General features: G+C 35.1%; 1 long non-coding RNA gene across 1 annotated transcript in view; it reads right to left on the minus strand.

Annotated features, from left to right (window-relative positions):
* The window catches only part of LOC129481808 (uncharacterized), an 89,474-nt gene that overhangs the window by 68,536 nt on the left and 4,119 nt on the right, over positions 1-16,819 (minus strand). Inside the window, exon 2 of the long non-coding RNA XR_008657515.1 lies at positions 15,566-15,614. This is a non-coding gene — a long non-coding RNA (uncharacterized lncRNA). The remainder of the gene's footprint in view (positions 1-15,565; positions 15,615-16,819) is intronic.

Here is a 16,819-nt window from a genome sequence, read left to right on the forward strand (position 1 = left end):
GGCAACAAAAATGATAATATCCGCTGGGCGCGGTGGCTCACGCTTGTAATCCCAGCACTTTGGGAGGCCGAGGCAGGCAGATCACGAGGTCAGGAGATCGAGACCACAGTGAAACCCCGTCTCTACTAAAAATACAAAAAATTAGCCGGGCGTGGTGGCGGGCGCCTGTAGTCCCAGCTACTCGGAGAGGCTGAGGCAGGAGAATGGCATGAACCCGGGAGGCGGAGCTTGCAGTGAGCCGAGATTGAGCCACTGCACTCCAGCCTGGGCGACAGAGCGAGACTCCGTCTCAAAAAAAAAAAAAAAAAAAAAAAAAATGATAATGTCCGCTATCATTTATCACTGACTGCTATGTGAGTCACTTTCTAAGTGCTTCACATATTTTAGTTTATTGCATTCTCACCATAATCCCTAGAGAATGTTACTAATTAATAGAGAAGCATGAACATCAAACCGCGTGATTTAACAGTGAAGCTTAAGGCCACTTTACTTGAATTAAAAATGGATACTTAGCCAGGTAAGAAGAAGAGCTCTGTGATTTACTTGCTCTTCAATCCCTTCCTTGTTTGGGCCTTGGTTTCTTCCTCTGGAAAGTGGAGACAATGGCTATGTTAAAATTCTGCTGTAAAAATTATTAATCTTCTTGTCAGTGATCACTTTTCTCTCCTGATGATTCTGCCTGTTCTTGTTCAGTATGGCATTTTCTTTCCTAAATGTATTTCTGTGGTATTCACAAGTTCCTTTTCCATCTCACTGGATTGTTCCAGTAACCTACTATTGACATCTTGTTTCATAAAATGTGATAGATTTGTAATTTTCTTCAAAATAAAAAACTGTTTTCAGGTTTTCATTCTATTTTCTGTGCCTTGTTTGTTTTTGTTTTTTTGTTTTTTCCCCTAAAACTGCTCTTTTCAAATATCTTTTTTTTTTTTTTAGATGGAGTTTCACTCTTGTCCTCTAGGCTGGAGTACAGTAGTGTGATCTTGGCTCACTGCACCCTCTGCCTCCCTAGTTCAATGATTCTCCTGCCTCAGCCTCCCAAGTAGCTGGGATTACAGGCACCTGCCACCACACCTGGCTAATTTTGTATTTTTAGTAGAGACAGAGTTTTGCCATGTTGCCCATGCTGGTCTTGAACTCCTGACATCAGCTGATCTACCCGTCTCGGTCTCCCAAAGTGCTGGGACTACAGGCGTGATGTATTTTGTTTTTCATATCACACCCAGAGATTTTGAATAAGGCCACTTTTCCCCCCATTTATTTAATGTATTGGGTCTTTATTGCCTGTACCAGTCATTTCCTTAAAAATAGTGTGAGTTACTTAAATGCCCAAGATTCAACTTACACAGTCATCTCCCACTTCTTTGACTTCCCACTGGCATTTCCCTCCCACAAATTCCTTCCCTTCACTTGAGCCACATTCCCCATTCCAGAGCCAAACCCTGGACAATGCCATCACTTGAAATTCTAAGTTACCAAAATCATTAGTTCATACATTCTATTCTCTGATAACTACCTCTACTTCTGGCCTGTTTGCACACTTACTCCCTTAACACCTGTAGTTTCGCACTGTAGCTGAGCCAGTCCACTGTTGAATTGAACTCTACCACCATGCATACTTATCCATTGTGTACAGTTCTCTCCCTATTAAGTAAACCCTATTTATCAATTCAGTTGTTTTCACGCCAATAGTCCAAACATTATTCTTCCCCCATTGGCTTTTAATGTTACTTAAAAGGCCTGAATCTTGTGAAGACCTAGAAATTTCTCCATTATTTGAACTTCCCAATATCTCAAGTTTCAGCTCATATTGCTCTTCTATTTTCTTTCTGTTGCAGCCATTCTAGGATTAATTATATGTCCTTGTAAAATATTTTTAACTCGTTGTCTTTATACACATATTTCTCTATCTAGATTGACTACTTTCCCTCCCTTTTAAAAACTATTAATTGAAGCTTCTGTCTTATATCCTGTGCTAGGTATGTGAAACACATCAATGAACAAAAGAAAGAAAAATCTTACCTCACGGAACTTAGATCTCAGTGGGGTAGGTACAATAATCATGACACATAAATAAATTAAATAATGTTCTAGAAGGTAATAAGTACAATAAGAAAGGGGCAGAGTAGGACTAGTTAAAGGAAACAGGAGTACTAGAGTGTCTTAGGTTATAATTTAAAAATAGGTGAAGGAGTTAGCCATGAGAATATTTGGAAGAAAAGCATTCCAGCAGAGACAAGAGGCAGAGCAAATACCATAAGGCTAATATTGATTTTTCTTTCTTTAGCTAAAATAATTTCCTTGGCTAAGAGATCAATCAGCTCCTAGACTAGGTAAAATATGCTTTGCTATTTTTTTTCATTTTATCTAGCACTTTGCCTACAGTAAGACACTTCACACACTGAATTACTCTGTGGCTCTCAGCCTCAATAGTCTGTGTTGACAGCTGTCATATATGTTCTTCTGGAAGCAAGAAAGATGAGGAGATGAAAAGGACTGTGAAGAATATGTCTCAACTCACTCATTAGAGCATCTCTCAAGTGTTGCTAGATGGCCAGATGCCAGATGACCATTTACATATTATTGGCCTGAGCTAGTAATATGGATATGCCTGGATGCAAGGAAGGTTGGGAAAAAAAATATTTATTATCGATGGCGATATGCCTAGCTAAAACTGTGACAACAGTGGAAGAAGGTGAGTACAACTACCAGAGAGTAAATAAGACTTTCAAACAGAATTTCAGAGACAAATTGATTTAGGATCATAATAATCTAAAGATGATTTTAAAATTTCAGTTACAAAAAAAAGTCTCTCAGTCAGTAGAAACGAACATGAAAGTGGGGGGAGAAAAAGCAAGTAGCAGTTGATCTGGTACACCATCTTATATATAAACATATATAAAATCTGTTTTGTAAAACAATCAAATTTCCTAAAATTCCTAATTTTGCTTATGATTGAGTTTGGACACAAATTCTACTTAAAACAAGCCAGTTTATTAAATAACTTAAGACAAAACTTTGGATGATACCTTGGGATATTTTTTCTCAATATCATAAAGACTTGAGAATTTCAGATCTAAAAAAGCATTCCTTCTCCATCTCCCTGTCACCATTGGGTGTGAACACATGTCCAGCCATAGTAAAATACACATAATATAATTGCCAACATTTAGAATGCTTGCTGTGTACCAGACATCATTCTAATTACTTTAATATATCTATTCATTTAATTGTTACAACAACTCTCCCAGGTAAGAATTAGTATTATTTTTATTTTAAAGAGAAATGAGAACAAAGCATGTCAGCAACTTGTGTAAAGTCACTCAGATAGTAAATGAGCCAGGATTTGAATGTAAGTCATCTGGATTTATTATTATATACTGAATATAAATGTATACATTTACAAAAGCACACATATATACACATATACATATAAACACACATATATACATAAGCACATATGAATATACTCAGGCCTAAACTTATTTTATTTGATTTGCCTGATTATTTATTATGAATAAATATAAGACATATCATCAATTTGTAGGCATGAATATATTATATGAAGACACATTTCTTTCCTTGTTTTTAATGATTTAGAAGTGTGCTATTAATAATTTCAGCTACTAAAATTCATATTGGAGTTTTACTTAGCGGTTGATGTAATTAAGAATTTTAAAAATTATAACTAACACAATTCCAAATAATTGATGTCTCTCATGGCTAGTTATATTTAGATAATTTATTCCCGCAGTGTGGTCTTGTTACAAATGGTTAGAAAATGTGAGAAAATTTTGATACATATGTATTTTTAAAAAAGACCAAATTTAAATTTATATTGTGCACAGAGGTCTTGGTCTTGCCATGGTTCACAGCTGACACCCAATGTATAAATGAGTGAATGAATCAGCTATGACTTGAATTGGTCACATGAATACTGAGAAAACAAGTGACAGATGACTTCTACTTCATTTCAAGAAATTTTATTAACATATAACCTTGTAAAATATATTTCTAATCACGTTAGTTTTAAAATGGTGTATTTTAAATTAAATTCATTAATATTAAAATGGATCTTATCCTTGTACTTAATGTCTGTTCTTTGGAAGAAGCTGTAAGAGTCACCTTGAAAGTTTTATGTGAAGCAAGAAGGTCTGTACTTGAAGATGTAAGGTTATCTCCTTTCTCACCATAATTTATCCTAATTATCTTTTAATTGGTTATTTCAATAGGGTGTCGCAGGAATCCACAGTTGTAAAAACTTAACTCATTAAGGACTTCATTAATTATATTGTCCTTCAAGACTTTTCAGATATCTTTCTCTTTTATTTAAACATCCTAAAACATCTGACATGGAAAAAAAAAAAGAGCCTAAAAAAGCAAAACCTGAAACAGAAGACAAGACGTAAGGTTGCATATTTTGTCATTGAGTGGACAGCTACATTCATCATAAGAACTCTGGAAGCAAGGCATGTAGTTATACAAGACCAAGTCTTCATTGTCCCCTATAATTTCTATGTTGAGAAGTGTTCCTGCTTATCTGTTTTCTTTTTATCTTTCTTTAAATGTTTTGGGTTGGGAAACAACACACTGTTACGGAAAGAACATTGCTCATGATGACACATTAACATTAGCATGAATCTCAGCCCTGTGGTTTCCTAGTGTCTCAAGAGATTAGGGAAATATATTCAGTGGATATAGTTTTGTGCTTTTTCCGGAGTTTGAAACAAGTTTATAAAGATACTGAAATTCTAATATGACAACTTGACAATGATAACAAAAAAAGACAACATAGTTTAAATATGCAAAAAATTAACAATATATTTGATAGAAATGTTAAGTCAAAAATTTCTGATGGGGTTTATAAAAGGAAATATACAACACCTTGTGGGAAAATAAATTACTGTAATTAAGTTAGTCCAGCATCCAGGGAAGAGTTCTGTGAGGAAGCTTAGGTATTTTAAGGTTTACAGGGAGCGTATCATTAAAAGAAGTTCCATGCACAGGATATAGTATATGAGCAAATTGCGAGGTAAGTGAGAGTATGGCATATTCAAGAAACTGGAAGGTTCACAGTCTAGTAAAGAATGTAAGGAAGGCAATAGTTAGAAGAGGGTGATGATACAGGTTAATATGGAGGGCCTTGTAAATCCACGTGGAAGAGTGCATGCTTTTATATTAAAGAAAATGGGTAAATAAAATTTTTGAACAATATAGTGATATATCAAACTTACTCTCTCATTTTTGGATGAAGACCCTTCCTGCATATGGAACATGTAAATGGAAGAGGGCAAGATTACAGGCAGTTAAGCCAGGTAGAAGGGTGCTTATCTCAGTGAGAGATCATGGTACTTTGCTCTGGAATTGAGAAAAGTGAACAGATTCTGGAAATGTTTACAAATCAAAATCTGGAAGACATAGCAATTGAGTGCAAGGAAGTAGAAATTTCTACCTTGGCTAACTAACTGGATGGAAGAGGGTGCTGCAATTTAACAATTTCAGTTTCGTACCAACCTATCTCACATTATGTATATTTACCAATTTCACATAAATGCTACTTTCACATAGCTTTTACAAATAACTTAAAAATACACCAGCTGCAATCAAGACATGCACGCACACACACGCAATCAAAAAAAATAAAAAAGAAAAAAGGAAAAGAAAGAAAGAAAAATAAAGCACACACCAATTTTTCTCACATCATGGGGTGAAGCAATCACTTTGTTCTGTGGATGGGTGTGCCCATATAGTGATCATTCCTAACCCTTAAAGATCAATATCCTATTATTTGTTAGTAATCATATCTTTCCAATTTTTTCTTTCTGCTATTTTCACTATAACTGCTTAATAATTTCACTGGAATTTCTAAGTCTTCTATCTCTTCCTTCACTTTTAGTCTATTTACTACTTTTGGAAACCAATTTATTTCCTATCTAACCTAATATGTGGCCCATCACTTCAAACATTGCTCCTGTCTTTCAGGTGCTGGAATGACAGTTACTTTGTTGTCTCAGAAGTTTTTTCTTACCTCTGCTGTAGGTAGGGTACCTCACACATTCATCACCCCAGCATCTACAAGACTCAAATGGCATTTACATAATAGGCAGATTGAAGTTCTTCAGCCATGCACACAGAGAAAGACTATCCTCTGCTTATGTGAATAAACCAGATGATCTTCAATTACACTGGATTAATCAGATAATGAGAATGAGCAATTCAAACAACCTTTGTACTATAAAAATCTGTAATCTAATCTCTAGCTTACAACTTAACATGTGGTTTCACTTTTCAAACTGATATTATCCCCCTTTCTAAAATGAAGTTAATACATTTCTTCTTTGGTTATGTCATAGACATCTATGAAAAAGTAGTAGAGAATGAATGCAAATGTTTTGCAAATAATCTACAAAATTCATAACTATAGCTTCATCAGTATCAATATTCACTGTAATACTATGTCATAATTCAGATATTTACTTTTTTTATTTTATTTCTTCCTCTGTCATTCTTTAAGGTGCTTGGTGGTCATTGTTCTCCCTGTTCACATTTTTTTTAATGCATCCTCCCTGCCCTTACTCTCCTAGTTCAATATATGAAGAAATTGAGAAATGAAAGCATAATGACTTTTTCCAGTTATACAGGCATTTAGTTCTTGAAGCCAAGCCAGAAAATAAAAGCAGTCTTCCTATCTGCAGCCTAGTACAATTTCCGTGAAAGTTATAGATATTAGAAATGATATTTATACTGCTTATAATTTATATACTCAGTACACATAATATAGGTAGAAGACTGTAATGTGAAGATCCAGTGCAAAAAACATGGTTTACATTTATGGACAAGTTAATAATGCAGCTTGTTTAAATACTTACTATAAAGGATAGAATTATTTCACAGTTGTATGAATCATGTGTTTTCTCAAATATTAAATATTCAAACTTTAAGGAAAAAAACTAAATTAAATATTAAACACAGGCAAGATAACAGAATCTGCACCAATTTCGATCTCAAAAAATTGGGAAGAGAATAAAGTCCGAGCTCTAATGCTTTCGATATGTTTAAGATTTGGAAGGTGACCAATTATTTTATCATCACTTAATATGTTTTACAGCAAGATCTAGACATTCTCTCCCAAAGCATCCAATGTTCTCTTAGCTCTTAAGTAGATATGTTCCTTCACAATATACTTGAAACTAAACAAAATACATCATCTTCAGCACTTGGAAATTTTTTCTCAACTTTTTAAACTCATGTATGCATTTAGGTATTCAACGTATAAATGTCATAACTCAGGGCAATAGAACAATAATTATAAATAAATTCATTTAGCAATAAAGAAATACACATTAAATTAACAAAAATAGTTCAAATTGTAAGCATTCCTTTTATTTGGTATAGTTGAATACTCTATTAGAAAGTAAGATCTGAAAGTATGTCAAATGGAGAGTGTAAGCAAAGCACTCCAGTGGCCATTTTCATAACTGAAATATACATCACTCTAGGGTTTATGCCACCATTCACTTTAATTTAATCAGTTTAATTAAATCACATAGTGTTATAATCCTCAAGAGGGGAGCTGCTATACTTAAGATAAACTCCATTAGAAATACTTGAAATGTGAGTATTTTTATAGTGTATGCTAAGAGCTGCTTGAAAATGCAGTATAAAAAACAGAAGTGATCATGCAATGATCACCAGAAATGCTATATTTTAAGCTTTAAATGTATTTTAACCAGGAAAATAACAGGCAGTTAAGCCAGGTAGAAGGGTGCTTATCTCAGTGAGAGATCATGGTACTTTGCTCTGGAATTGAGAAAAGTGAACAGATTCTGGAAATGTTTACAAATCAAAATCTGGAAGACATAGCAATTGAGTGCAAGGAAGTAGAAATTTCTACCTTGGCTAACTAACTGGATGGAAGAGGGTGCTGCAATTTAACAATTTCAGTTTCGTACCAACCTATCTCACATTATGTATATTTACCAATTTCACATAAATGCTACTTTCACATAGCTTTTACAAATAACTTAAAAATACACCAGCTGCAATCAAGACATGCACGCACACACACGCAATCAAAAAAAATAAAAAAGAAAAAAGGAAAAGAAAGAAAGAAAAATAAAGCACACACCAATTTTTCTCACATCATGGGGTGAAGCAATCACTTTGTTCTGTGGATGGGTGTGCCCATATAGTGATCATTCCTAACCCTTAAAGATCAATATCCTATTATTTGTTAGTAATCATATCTTTCCAATTTTTTCTTTCTGCTATTTTCACTATAACTGCTTAATAATTTCACTGGAATTTCTAAGTCTTCTATCTCTTCCTTCACTTTTAGTCTATTTACTACTTTTGGAAACCAATTTATTTCCTATCTAACCTAATATGTGGCCCATCACTTCAAACATTGCTCCTGTCTTTCAGGTGCTGGAATGACAGTTACTTTGTTGTCTCAGAAGTTTTTTCTTACCTCTGCTGTAGGTAGGGTACCTCACACATTCATCACCCCAGCATCTACAAGACTCAACTGGCATTTACATAATAGGCACATAAATAACCAGAAAGGTAATAAATGTATTAGAGAATCACATAAAATGATGTAGAGCACCTTATGAAGATCAAAATAAGAATGTGTCTATGTGGAATATATTTGCTTTTGAATGATATTACATATGTCTTTAAACACACTGACATCCCTATTATTTGGAATAATAATTTCTCAATTTCCAGTTAGTGCTTCAGATTCAGCCTTTCATTTATTCTGTGAGCATTTGCTGAACACCTGCTATTTGCACATGACTGTGTTAAACACATGCCATTTGTTACCTGGCATCTTTATTCATCTTGCCACATCTATGTGATGTTCAATTTTTTCAAGTAGACATTTATCCTAATTTTGTGGTAGACTCTGTAAGGGTGACCTGAAGTGAAGATTGAGTTGAGCATGAAGGAGGTCACGGGAGCTGTGTGCCAGGAATAATTTAAGAGCACGGCATTGGTTAGTCTGTCAAAGATCAGACTATGGAGAGCAGTTAAGATAGTTTAATTCAAATAGCAGGAGTTTAGAACAGACAAATTACCAAAAGGATTGAAACCTGGGATGTATAGATATTTGGATTTTAACTTGCTGGGATAAAGCATTGAATCCAACCAGCTTCTAATCTGGCAATCAGCACTAAAAAAACCACAAACAAATAAATAAATAAAACATAATGAAATTAATATTTGGTAACAATATTTGCCTCTCTAAAATGAATTCCCATATTATCATCCAAATTAGAGGTGCCATAATGAAGGATTTATTTTTATGTTTATCCTCTGCTTAATTACAAGATATGTACTTTATTTAAAAATATATGTAAACACATATATACAAATATTTATATATTTTTAAAAGATGTCTTTTTAAACTTATGAAAGCATATATATAATTTTTTAAAGTTTATATACATAATATATAAACTATCTACATAGAAAAGCATACGTTATCTTTTAAACTTTTGTTGTCTATAGTCTCTATTTCACTTAGTAGATTATCACAGCTTCATTAGATGCAACCATGAATTATGTGTGTTTCATACTGTCTTCTTGAATGTATTAACAAGGATATTCTTTTTACCACAGGTTGTTTTCCATCAAAACTTTTATTAGTATTACCATAATAAAAACAATATTATTTTCCAACAACTAATTTCTTAACTATATTTAGAATAGCATTCAAAATAATATCAGGTATTTTCTTTCAGAAGCATATATTAATACTTTGACAAATTTTATTCGATGATGTAAATTGTACTTAAAATCAAATGACTTTTGGCACTCACTTAACTTGTATTCTACTTGCAGTCTTTAAAGGCACTGATGTAAAACTGCGTATTAATTCTTTGCAAACTTCTTTTGTTGTTTGAGCCAATGTATTTAAAAATATTAGTAATGTACCTTCAATGTATACACAAGAAACTTTGGAATTTAAAATAAGCCAAATTAATTTTTAAAACATTCAGTTTTTCTATATAAGAAACTTCAGCTTCACAGTGCTGGGTAACCGTAAAGCTAGCAGTGGCAGATGGATTACACCATGACATTTGCCTATAGTTTGCTCAATATAACTATAAACTCTAAAATAGCTTCTGATGCTTCCTCACTAGATCTGTATCTTATGACTGTTGTGTCTCATTATGGCCCTTACGGTGGAATATAAATGGCAATAAACATTTTTGCAAGCTATATACTCCTTATCAACTTTCTTTAAAAATGTAAATGCAGTTGATTTTTTTTTTTTTTAGACAGAGTTTCACTCTTGTTGCTCAGGCTGGAGTGCAATGGTGCCATCTCGGCTCACCGCAACCTCCGCCTCCCAGGTTGAAGCGATTCTCCTGCCTCAGCCTCCTGACTAGCTGGGATTACAGGCATGTGCTGCCACGCCCAGCTAATTTTTTGTATTTTTAGTAGAGACAGGGTTTCTCCATGTTGGTCAGGCTGGTCTTGAACTCCCGACCTCAGGTGATCTGCCTGCCTCAGCCTCCCAGAGTGCTGGGATTACAGGCATGAGTTACGGTGCCCAGCTGGTTAATTTTTTATTATGAATTTTTGGGAAGAAGACCACAGAAGTGAAGTGCTGTTCTCATTGTATCATAGCAAATATAAATACAATCAATATTAATTATCACTGTTGATATTATCCTTGCTCACCTGGCAGAGATAGTGCTTATCGGATTTCTTCAATATAAACTTACTCTTTCCCCCAGGCCTGCCCCTGTCTTTCCATATGGTAATCCTTGGAAAGAGGTCACTATGTGCAACCCATACTTAAGGAATGAGGAGTTACGCTCCATTTATTTAAGGGCTGAGTATTCCCATGAATTGTTTTTCATGTTTTTACAAGAGAGATTTGTGTATTTTCCCTAATTTATTTATTCAATAATTTATATTATCATGAACTCTTAAGTATTTATTTTATACTTTGTGTTACAGTCTAACACTGATTTATTTCATTTGTCACATCATCCCAGCTTTGGCCATTGAGAACTCTTTCAGTTGACCCTGTTTCCTTTTGTCTTTCCCTCATTATTGTGCATTTTGTTCTGTTATTTTTTTCTTTATTTTTTCAAGAAGGCCATTTTTTTCTGGCACTGAAATATTTTTCAGTCCCATCTTGTATATCCTTTGCCTTGCCCTAGAATCAGTCATTTCTCCAAAAAGCTCTGTGCCCTTTAATTGGAAAGCGACATTAGAAACCAAGATCCGGGTACTAGATATGCTGTTCTGGTGTGGCATTGCTCCAAGGTCCTCTCAACTGACAGAGCAAGACGATGTATTGATTCCAACCCTTACATTTACACATTCTTATAAATGGAACTGTTAGTATCTATATTGAGAATTATGTTTCTCACACTTGAAGTGTGAAGTTATAAGCAAGCAAGGGAGGATGCTCGAATGATCTACGTGGTGGTGGATTAGAGTTGAAGTCATTACTGGGAACGCATCCTCCCTTGCTTGCTTATAACTTCACACTTCAAGTGTGAGAAACATGATTCTCTAGATTTCCTCCATTTACCTAATTGTTAAATTTCAGTGTATATGTGTAGCGGTTTCATAATCCTTAGCCTGCACCCATGTAGGGAACAACATTTCCTACTAGAGTTTAGTGCTTATGTGCAATTCTTTTGCGTTTACTTTTACAGACTCCACTCATTTCCAGGTTATGTAAGGCAGTATCTTTTCCCTAATCTGTAATGAGATTATACTTTATACATTCTTAATAGAGTAAGAATCTTTTGTCACAATGATACATTTTGGAAGACAATTTGGTGGTCTTTTTTTTTCTTACAAATATAAACATAGTCTTAGCATGCTATCTAGGAACTATGCTCCTAAGTATTGCACAGCTGATTTGAATGCTTATGTGTACACACACAAAAAATCTCGACATAAATATTTATAGCAGATTTATTCAAAACCAACAAAGAATGAGAAACAACCAACTTCTGTCCAGAGCACCGACACTTGACAATGTGTCCTTAAAAAGCCAAACTTGAAAATATTTACTTTCTTTTCCATACTTGAAATTTTCTTCTGTATTTTGTCTATATGATGATACCATGTTCAGAAAGTCAGGAAACAGTATTTAATGTGAAAAACTGCCACAGAACCGTGAAATAGATGAAATACAGATCTACATCACAGAGTGACAATCCTACTACAGGAAACACATTCCAACAACTTTTGTACTCAACAGTAGGCTGCTCAGACTGTTTTCTAGGAGAGTTTTTGTATTTTCTTGTCTTCATTCTGTATATTTCATCTATAATTTTCTGATTTTATTTTATCTTATTTTATTTTCCCTCTGATCCTTGGACTGCTAGCCTGGTCGTTCCCTTCTTCTCTGTATCATGCTGTCAATAGCATGGACTGCGGAGCCGTGGACGGTACATCAAATGACTGGCAGAGGGAGCAGCAGGTGATGGTAGGAATATTTTTTTTACCCTCACCTGAGATAGTAAGAAGTCAGCAGTCCCTGAGAGTTGGATTCTGAGTGTAATTCTTTTTATCAGTAGGCACCTCTATGCCATCCTTGAAAACGAGGTGTAGTTACTCAGTAATGATAAAGTTGTCGAGAGTGATTGTCTTTCAGATTTAACCAAGTTAAAGTAAGAACTCTATTCACTGCACAGGAGTCTCACATGCAATTATACAACATCATGCCAGAAGCTTGAAGCGCTAAGTAAATGTTACCAAACCCAAGGCAGAAGCTGACAGCACTAAGTAAATGGTATCAGTCCCAAAATATGTTCTTATGCCATCACTAAAAATAATTTGTTAGAAATCTAAAACACACACACACACACACAAACAAATACCAAGTGACAGACTCTCTGGACAACAAGTGTGAATGCAATTGTCACATTAAACAATGTACACATCTGGGCACCTTATATAAACACAATGGCTTTCTAAGGAAAGAAGTTCATGCTGGAGTGAAATCACTTTTATCTCCTGATCACCACGGTGGGTTAGGCTGCTCACTTTTAGGAAGAGGTGTTTTGTTCTTAGCACCGATATACAAAGTTGGATATCACAAGACAGTCAGAGTAAAGAGCAGATAAAGGAGTGAAACGAGGGAGGACCAGTACTCTTGGGTGTGTCTGGAAATAGGAGTGGCCAAAACCATGTTGATTTGGAGCAACATGCTCTTTGTGACCAGAGAATATTATTAAAGAAGATTATTAAAGAAAAAAACTTCTTAAATATATTTCTAAGATTTTTGTGTTGCCATACCATACAATTTCACTTTTAGCTGTCCCCTCCACACAAAACTGGTAATTTTCTTACTTTACAGAAAGTTTTATGAGGGCACTTCTCCCATGTTATGTGGGCTTATCTTTTGTGAAACCAAAACGGTCTTGCGTTTTATGTATGACACACAGAGCAGTATTGCCACTGTTGTAACAGAGGTCTAGGAGACAGAAGAGGCCATAGGAATAAAGAATGTTAGATCACTTAAGAGACAGCTCTAGCTCTTTGGGTTTCACAATGGTAAAAGTATGTAAGTACCAGCTGTGAGGCTTTAGAAAAGCAAAGTGGGGGCCGGCGCGGTGGCTCATGCCTGTAATCCCAGCACTTTGGGAGGCGGAGGGGGGCGGATCATGAGGTCAGGAGATCGAGACCATCCTGGCTAACACGGTGAAACCCTGTCTCTACTAAAAATACAAAAAAGTTAGCCGGGCGTGGTGGCAGGTACCTGTAGTCCCAGCTACTCGGGAGGCTGAGGCAGGAGAATGGCGTGAACCTGGGAGGCGGAGCCTGCAGTGAGCTGAGATCACGCCAATGCACTCCAGCCTGGGCGACAGAGCGAGACTCTGTCAAAAAAAAAAAAAAGAAAAGAAAAGTGGGGCACAGGGATTGGACAGAGACGAACAGGCTTCCTAGTTAAAGGGTAATCTGAGCATATCGGTATGAGCACCCACTTTCCAGCTTCCCGAAACAATAGTGGGACTTAACTAATTCCAAGAGAACTTCTTGCTTTGGCAAATGAATACAGCTGTCTTAGTCCATTTTGAGTTGCTGTTAGGGAATACTTGAGGCTGGGTAATTATACAGAAAATAGATTTCTTTGGCTCAGGGTTCTGCAGAGATGATGCTGAAGCAGGGTGCCAGCAACTACTCGGCTTCCGGGAAGGACGTTTGTTCTGCATCAAAATTTGATGGAGAAGGTCAAAGGGAAGCAGGCATATGGGAAGAGGGATGAAACAGGGGGAAGAACCTCACTTTATAATAACCCACTCTTGGTGGAGCTAATCCATTCCCCTGAGAATCCAGTCCCACAAGGGCAAGAACTCACTCACTGCCATGAGAACAGCATCAAGCCATTCATGAGAGATCTGCTTCCCTAACCCACCCACTTCCTATTAGGCTCCACCTCCCAACACCACCACACTGAGGATTAAATTTCAATGAGACTTGGTGGGGACCAAGGAACCATACCTGAACCATAGTAACGGCTAATTTCATCTCTTTATTAGATGCATTGCAAGTTACTCTGCTAACATGACTTGCACATCTGTCCTGTCCCCAATGCCCTGGTCATTAAATGAGTCCTTATCTTTATAAAATAGTTCAATCTTCACAGCAGATGGAGTTATTATGAAGATTAGTGATTCTCAATGTTGACAGCGAATGACTATCATTTTAGAAGGTTATAAAACACATTATGACTGGTACCTTTCCATCCTCATACCCACATTCTCCTTTACTTCATTTGAGCACAAGACCTAGATATTAATATTGAAGTAAAACAAAATCCTCCAAATGACTTAATGTAAACCCACTATTAAACAGTGATCCTCAAACTTTAGCTTCCATCATTAGCATTTGGAAGAACCTTACAAATACTGATGACCAGGTCCCATTTTTAGGATTTCTGACTCAGTATGTCTGGGGTAGGGCCTAATGTGCATTTCCGGCACATTTCTAGGTCATGTTAATGCTGTTAGTCTACAGATCATATTTTGAGAAGAACTGATCTAAATTAATGCTTCAAACTCTAATATGATTACAAATCACCTGGGATCTTGTTAATACGCAAATTTTAAATCATAAATCTGGGCTGAGACCTAATATTTTGCATTTTCAACAAATTCAATGGAATTAAATAGCTTGCATGAATGTTAATGGTCTATTTTTAATAAACATCGAGACAGACACAACATCACTAAAAGCCACAGGTAAAATAATACTAGCAACCATTTTTAATTTGTCTAACTGAATGCTTCTATTAGTCTATAGAAGCACAATACCTGCACTATATTACTGTAAGATTTCCAAAAAGAAAGTGATTTTGTGTTTGAGAAAGTTTAATAATAATAAAGTCAAACTACATTATTTACTGCAGTATTTCTCACAAGTTTTAATGCATATTGCAAAAATCTTATAAGAAAATGTAATATGAAAAGTTATCAAACTTTTTTCATCTACAAAATGTTTTGACCAAAACTCTTATTAATACTGCACCATACTCTAAATTACATGGAACCCAATTTGAGAAACATTAATATAGTGTTTTTACCTTCCTCATTCATCAGAGAGCTTGACTCACGCAGAGCCGGTTTCTACAACTAAGCAGAAAGGTGTGTTTTTATTTTCTTTTCTGCACATTTAAAGAAGATGATTAGTTTTTGATTCTTGATAATACTGAGGAAGTAAGAATAACACAACTGTCCAGGGAAAATAACCCGTGCTGACATACTCATTAGGGTTTTGTCTTTTTATCTTTATTTTTATATTCCTGGCATTTATTACAATTCCATAAAGTAGCTAAAATAATGTTGAGTGAATGATTAAATCACTCAAATTACAGAGTTTGAAAGCTAATTAATGAGATAATTAATGTAGCAGCAACTTATAACTACAAAACCTCTAAAATACTCATTGTTAATTAGTGTCACTATTGTTTTAATAATGTGAGTGATACTACCAGTATAAGTAAAGCTTATACTTGGGGGAAGGAGGCAGGCAGAATTAACACATGGATAAGGAATTACACAAGTACAGCTTTAGGCTTACACAAACAAGGTATAATCCATTGGCATTTAAAAGAGTGCCTAGGAGCTGTCAAGCTCTTTCCATCATTGGAACTATCTCTTATTAATTAACATGAATGAAACAGAAACATAGCATAGAATGTAACCCAAATTTCAAACATTTTACCTATAATTATTTAGAAACAACCTAAGTTATTAAATGAAATGTAAAAATATGATTTCATGAAGTTCTGTAAAATTACTAGTATTTCATCTTTTCCTCTGGTGAATGAGTTATATGGTATCACATAGAGCATAGAGCATGGAATTTTTGGTGTAGCATATTATATATTCATGTCTTTGCTAATAAAAGTCAACTGTCCTTTTACTTACAATTTGTATTAACGGCTCATCAATATAAACGAAAATGATTTATTAAAATATTACTGAGTAGAGACTGAATGGCTCAGGGAATTGATTGGTAATGGGGTATGTAGTCTTTCATTTCTAGGTCACTGATTTGAATTACATCTTGGCAGAGAGTAGAGGCTATTCAGGACATACGGTGTGTGGAATGGGGTGGTGCAGCCAGTCTCATTTTCATTAAGTGCCGTCCATTTAGGTTTCACTATTTCAAGGAAACTGAACTTGACTCTAAAGCCTGTATCCATGGATTCAAAACATCATTATACATACATGTGTAAAAAAATTTATAAGAGAGGTTAATAGCACTAAGAATAGGAAAAATATTATCCACTGAAACATTCTTAATATAAAAATACTTTGCCTCACCTATATGG

Source organism: Symphalangus syndactylus, chromosome 5, assembly GCF_028878055.3.
Source record: "Symphalangus syndactylus isolate Jambi chromosome 5, NHGRI_mSymSyn1-v2.1_pri, whole genome shotgun sequence".
Taxonomy (NCBI): Eukaryota; Metazoa; Chordata; class Mammalia; order Primates; family Hylobatidae; genus Symphalangus; species Symphalangus syndactylus.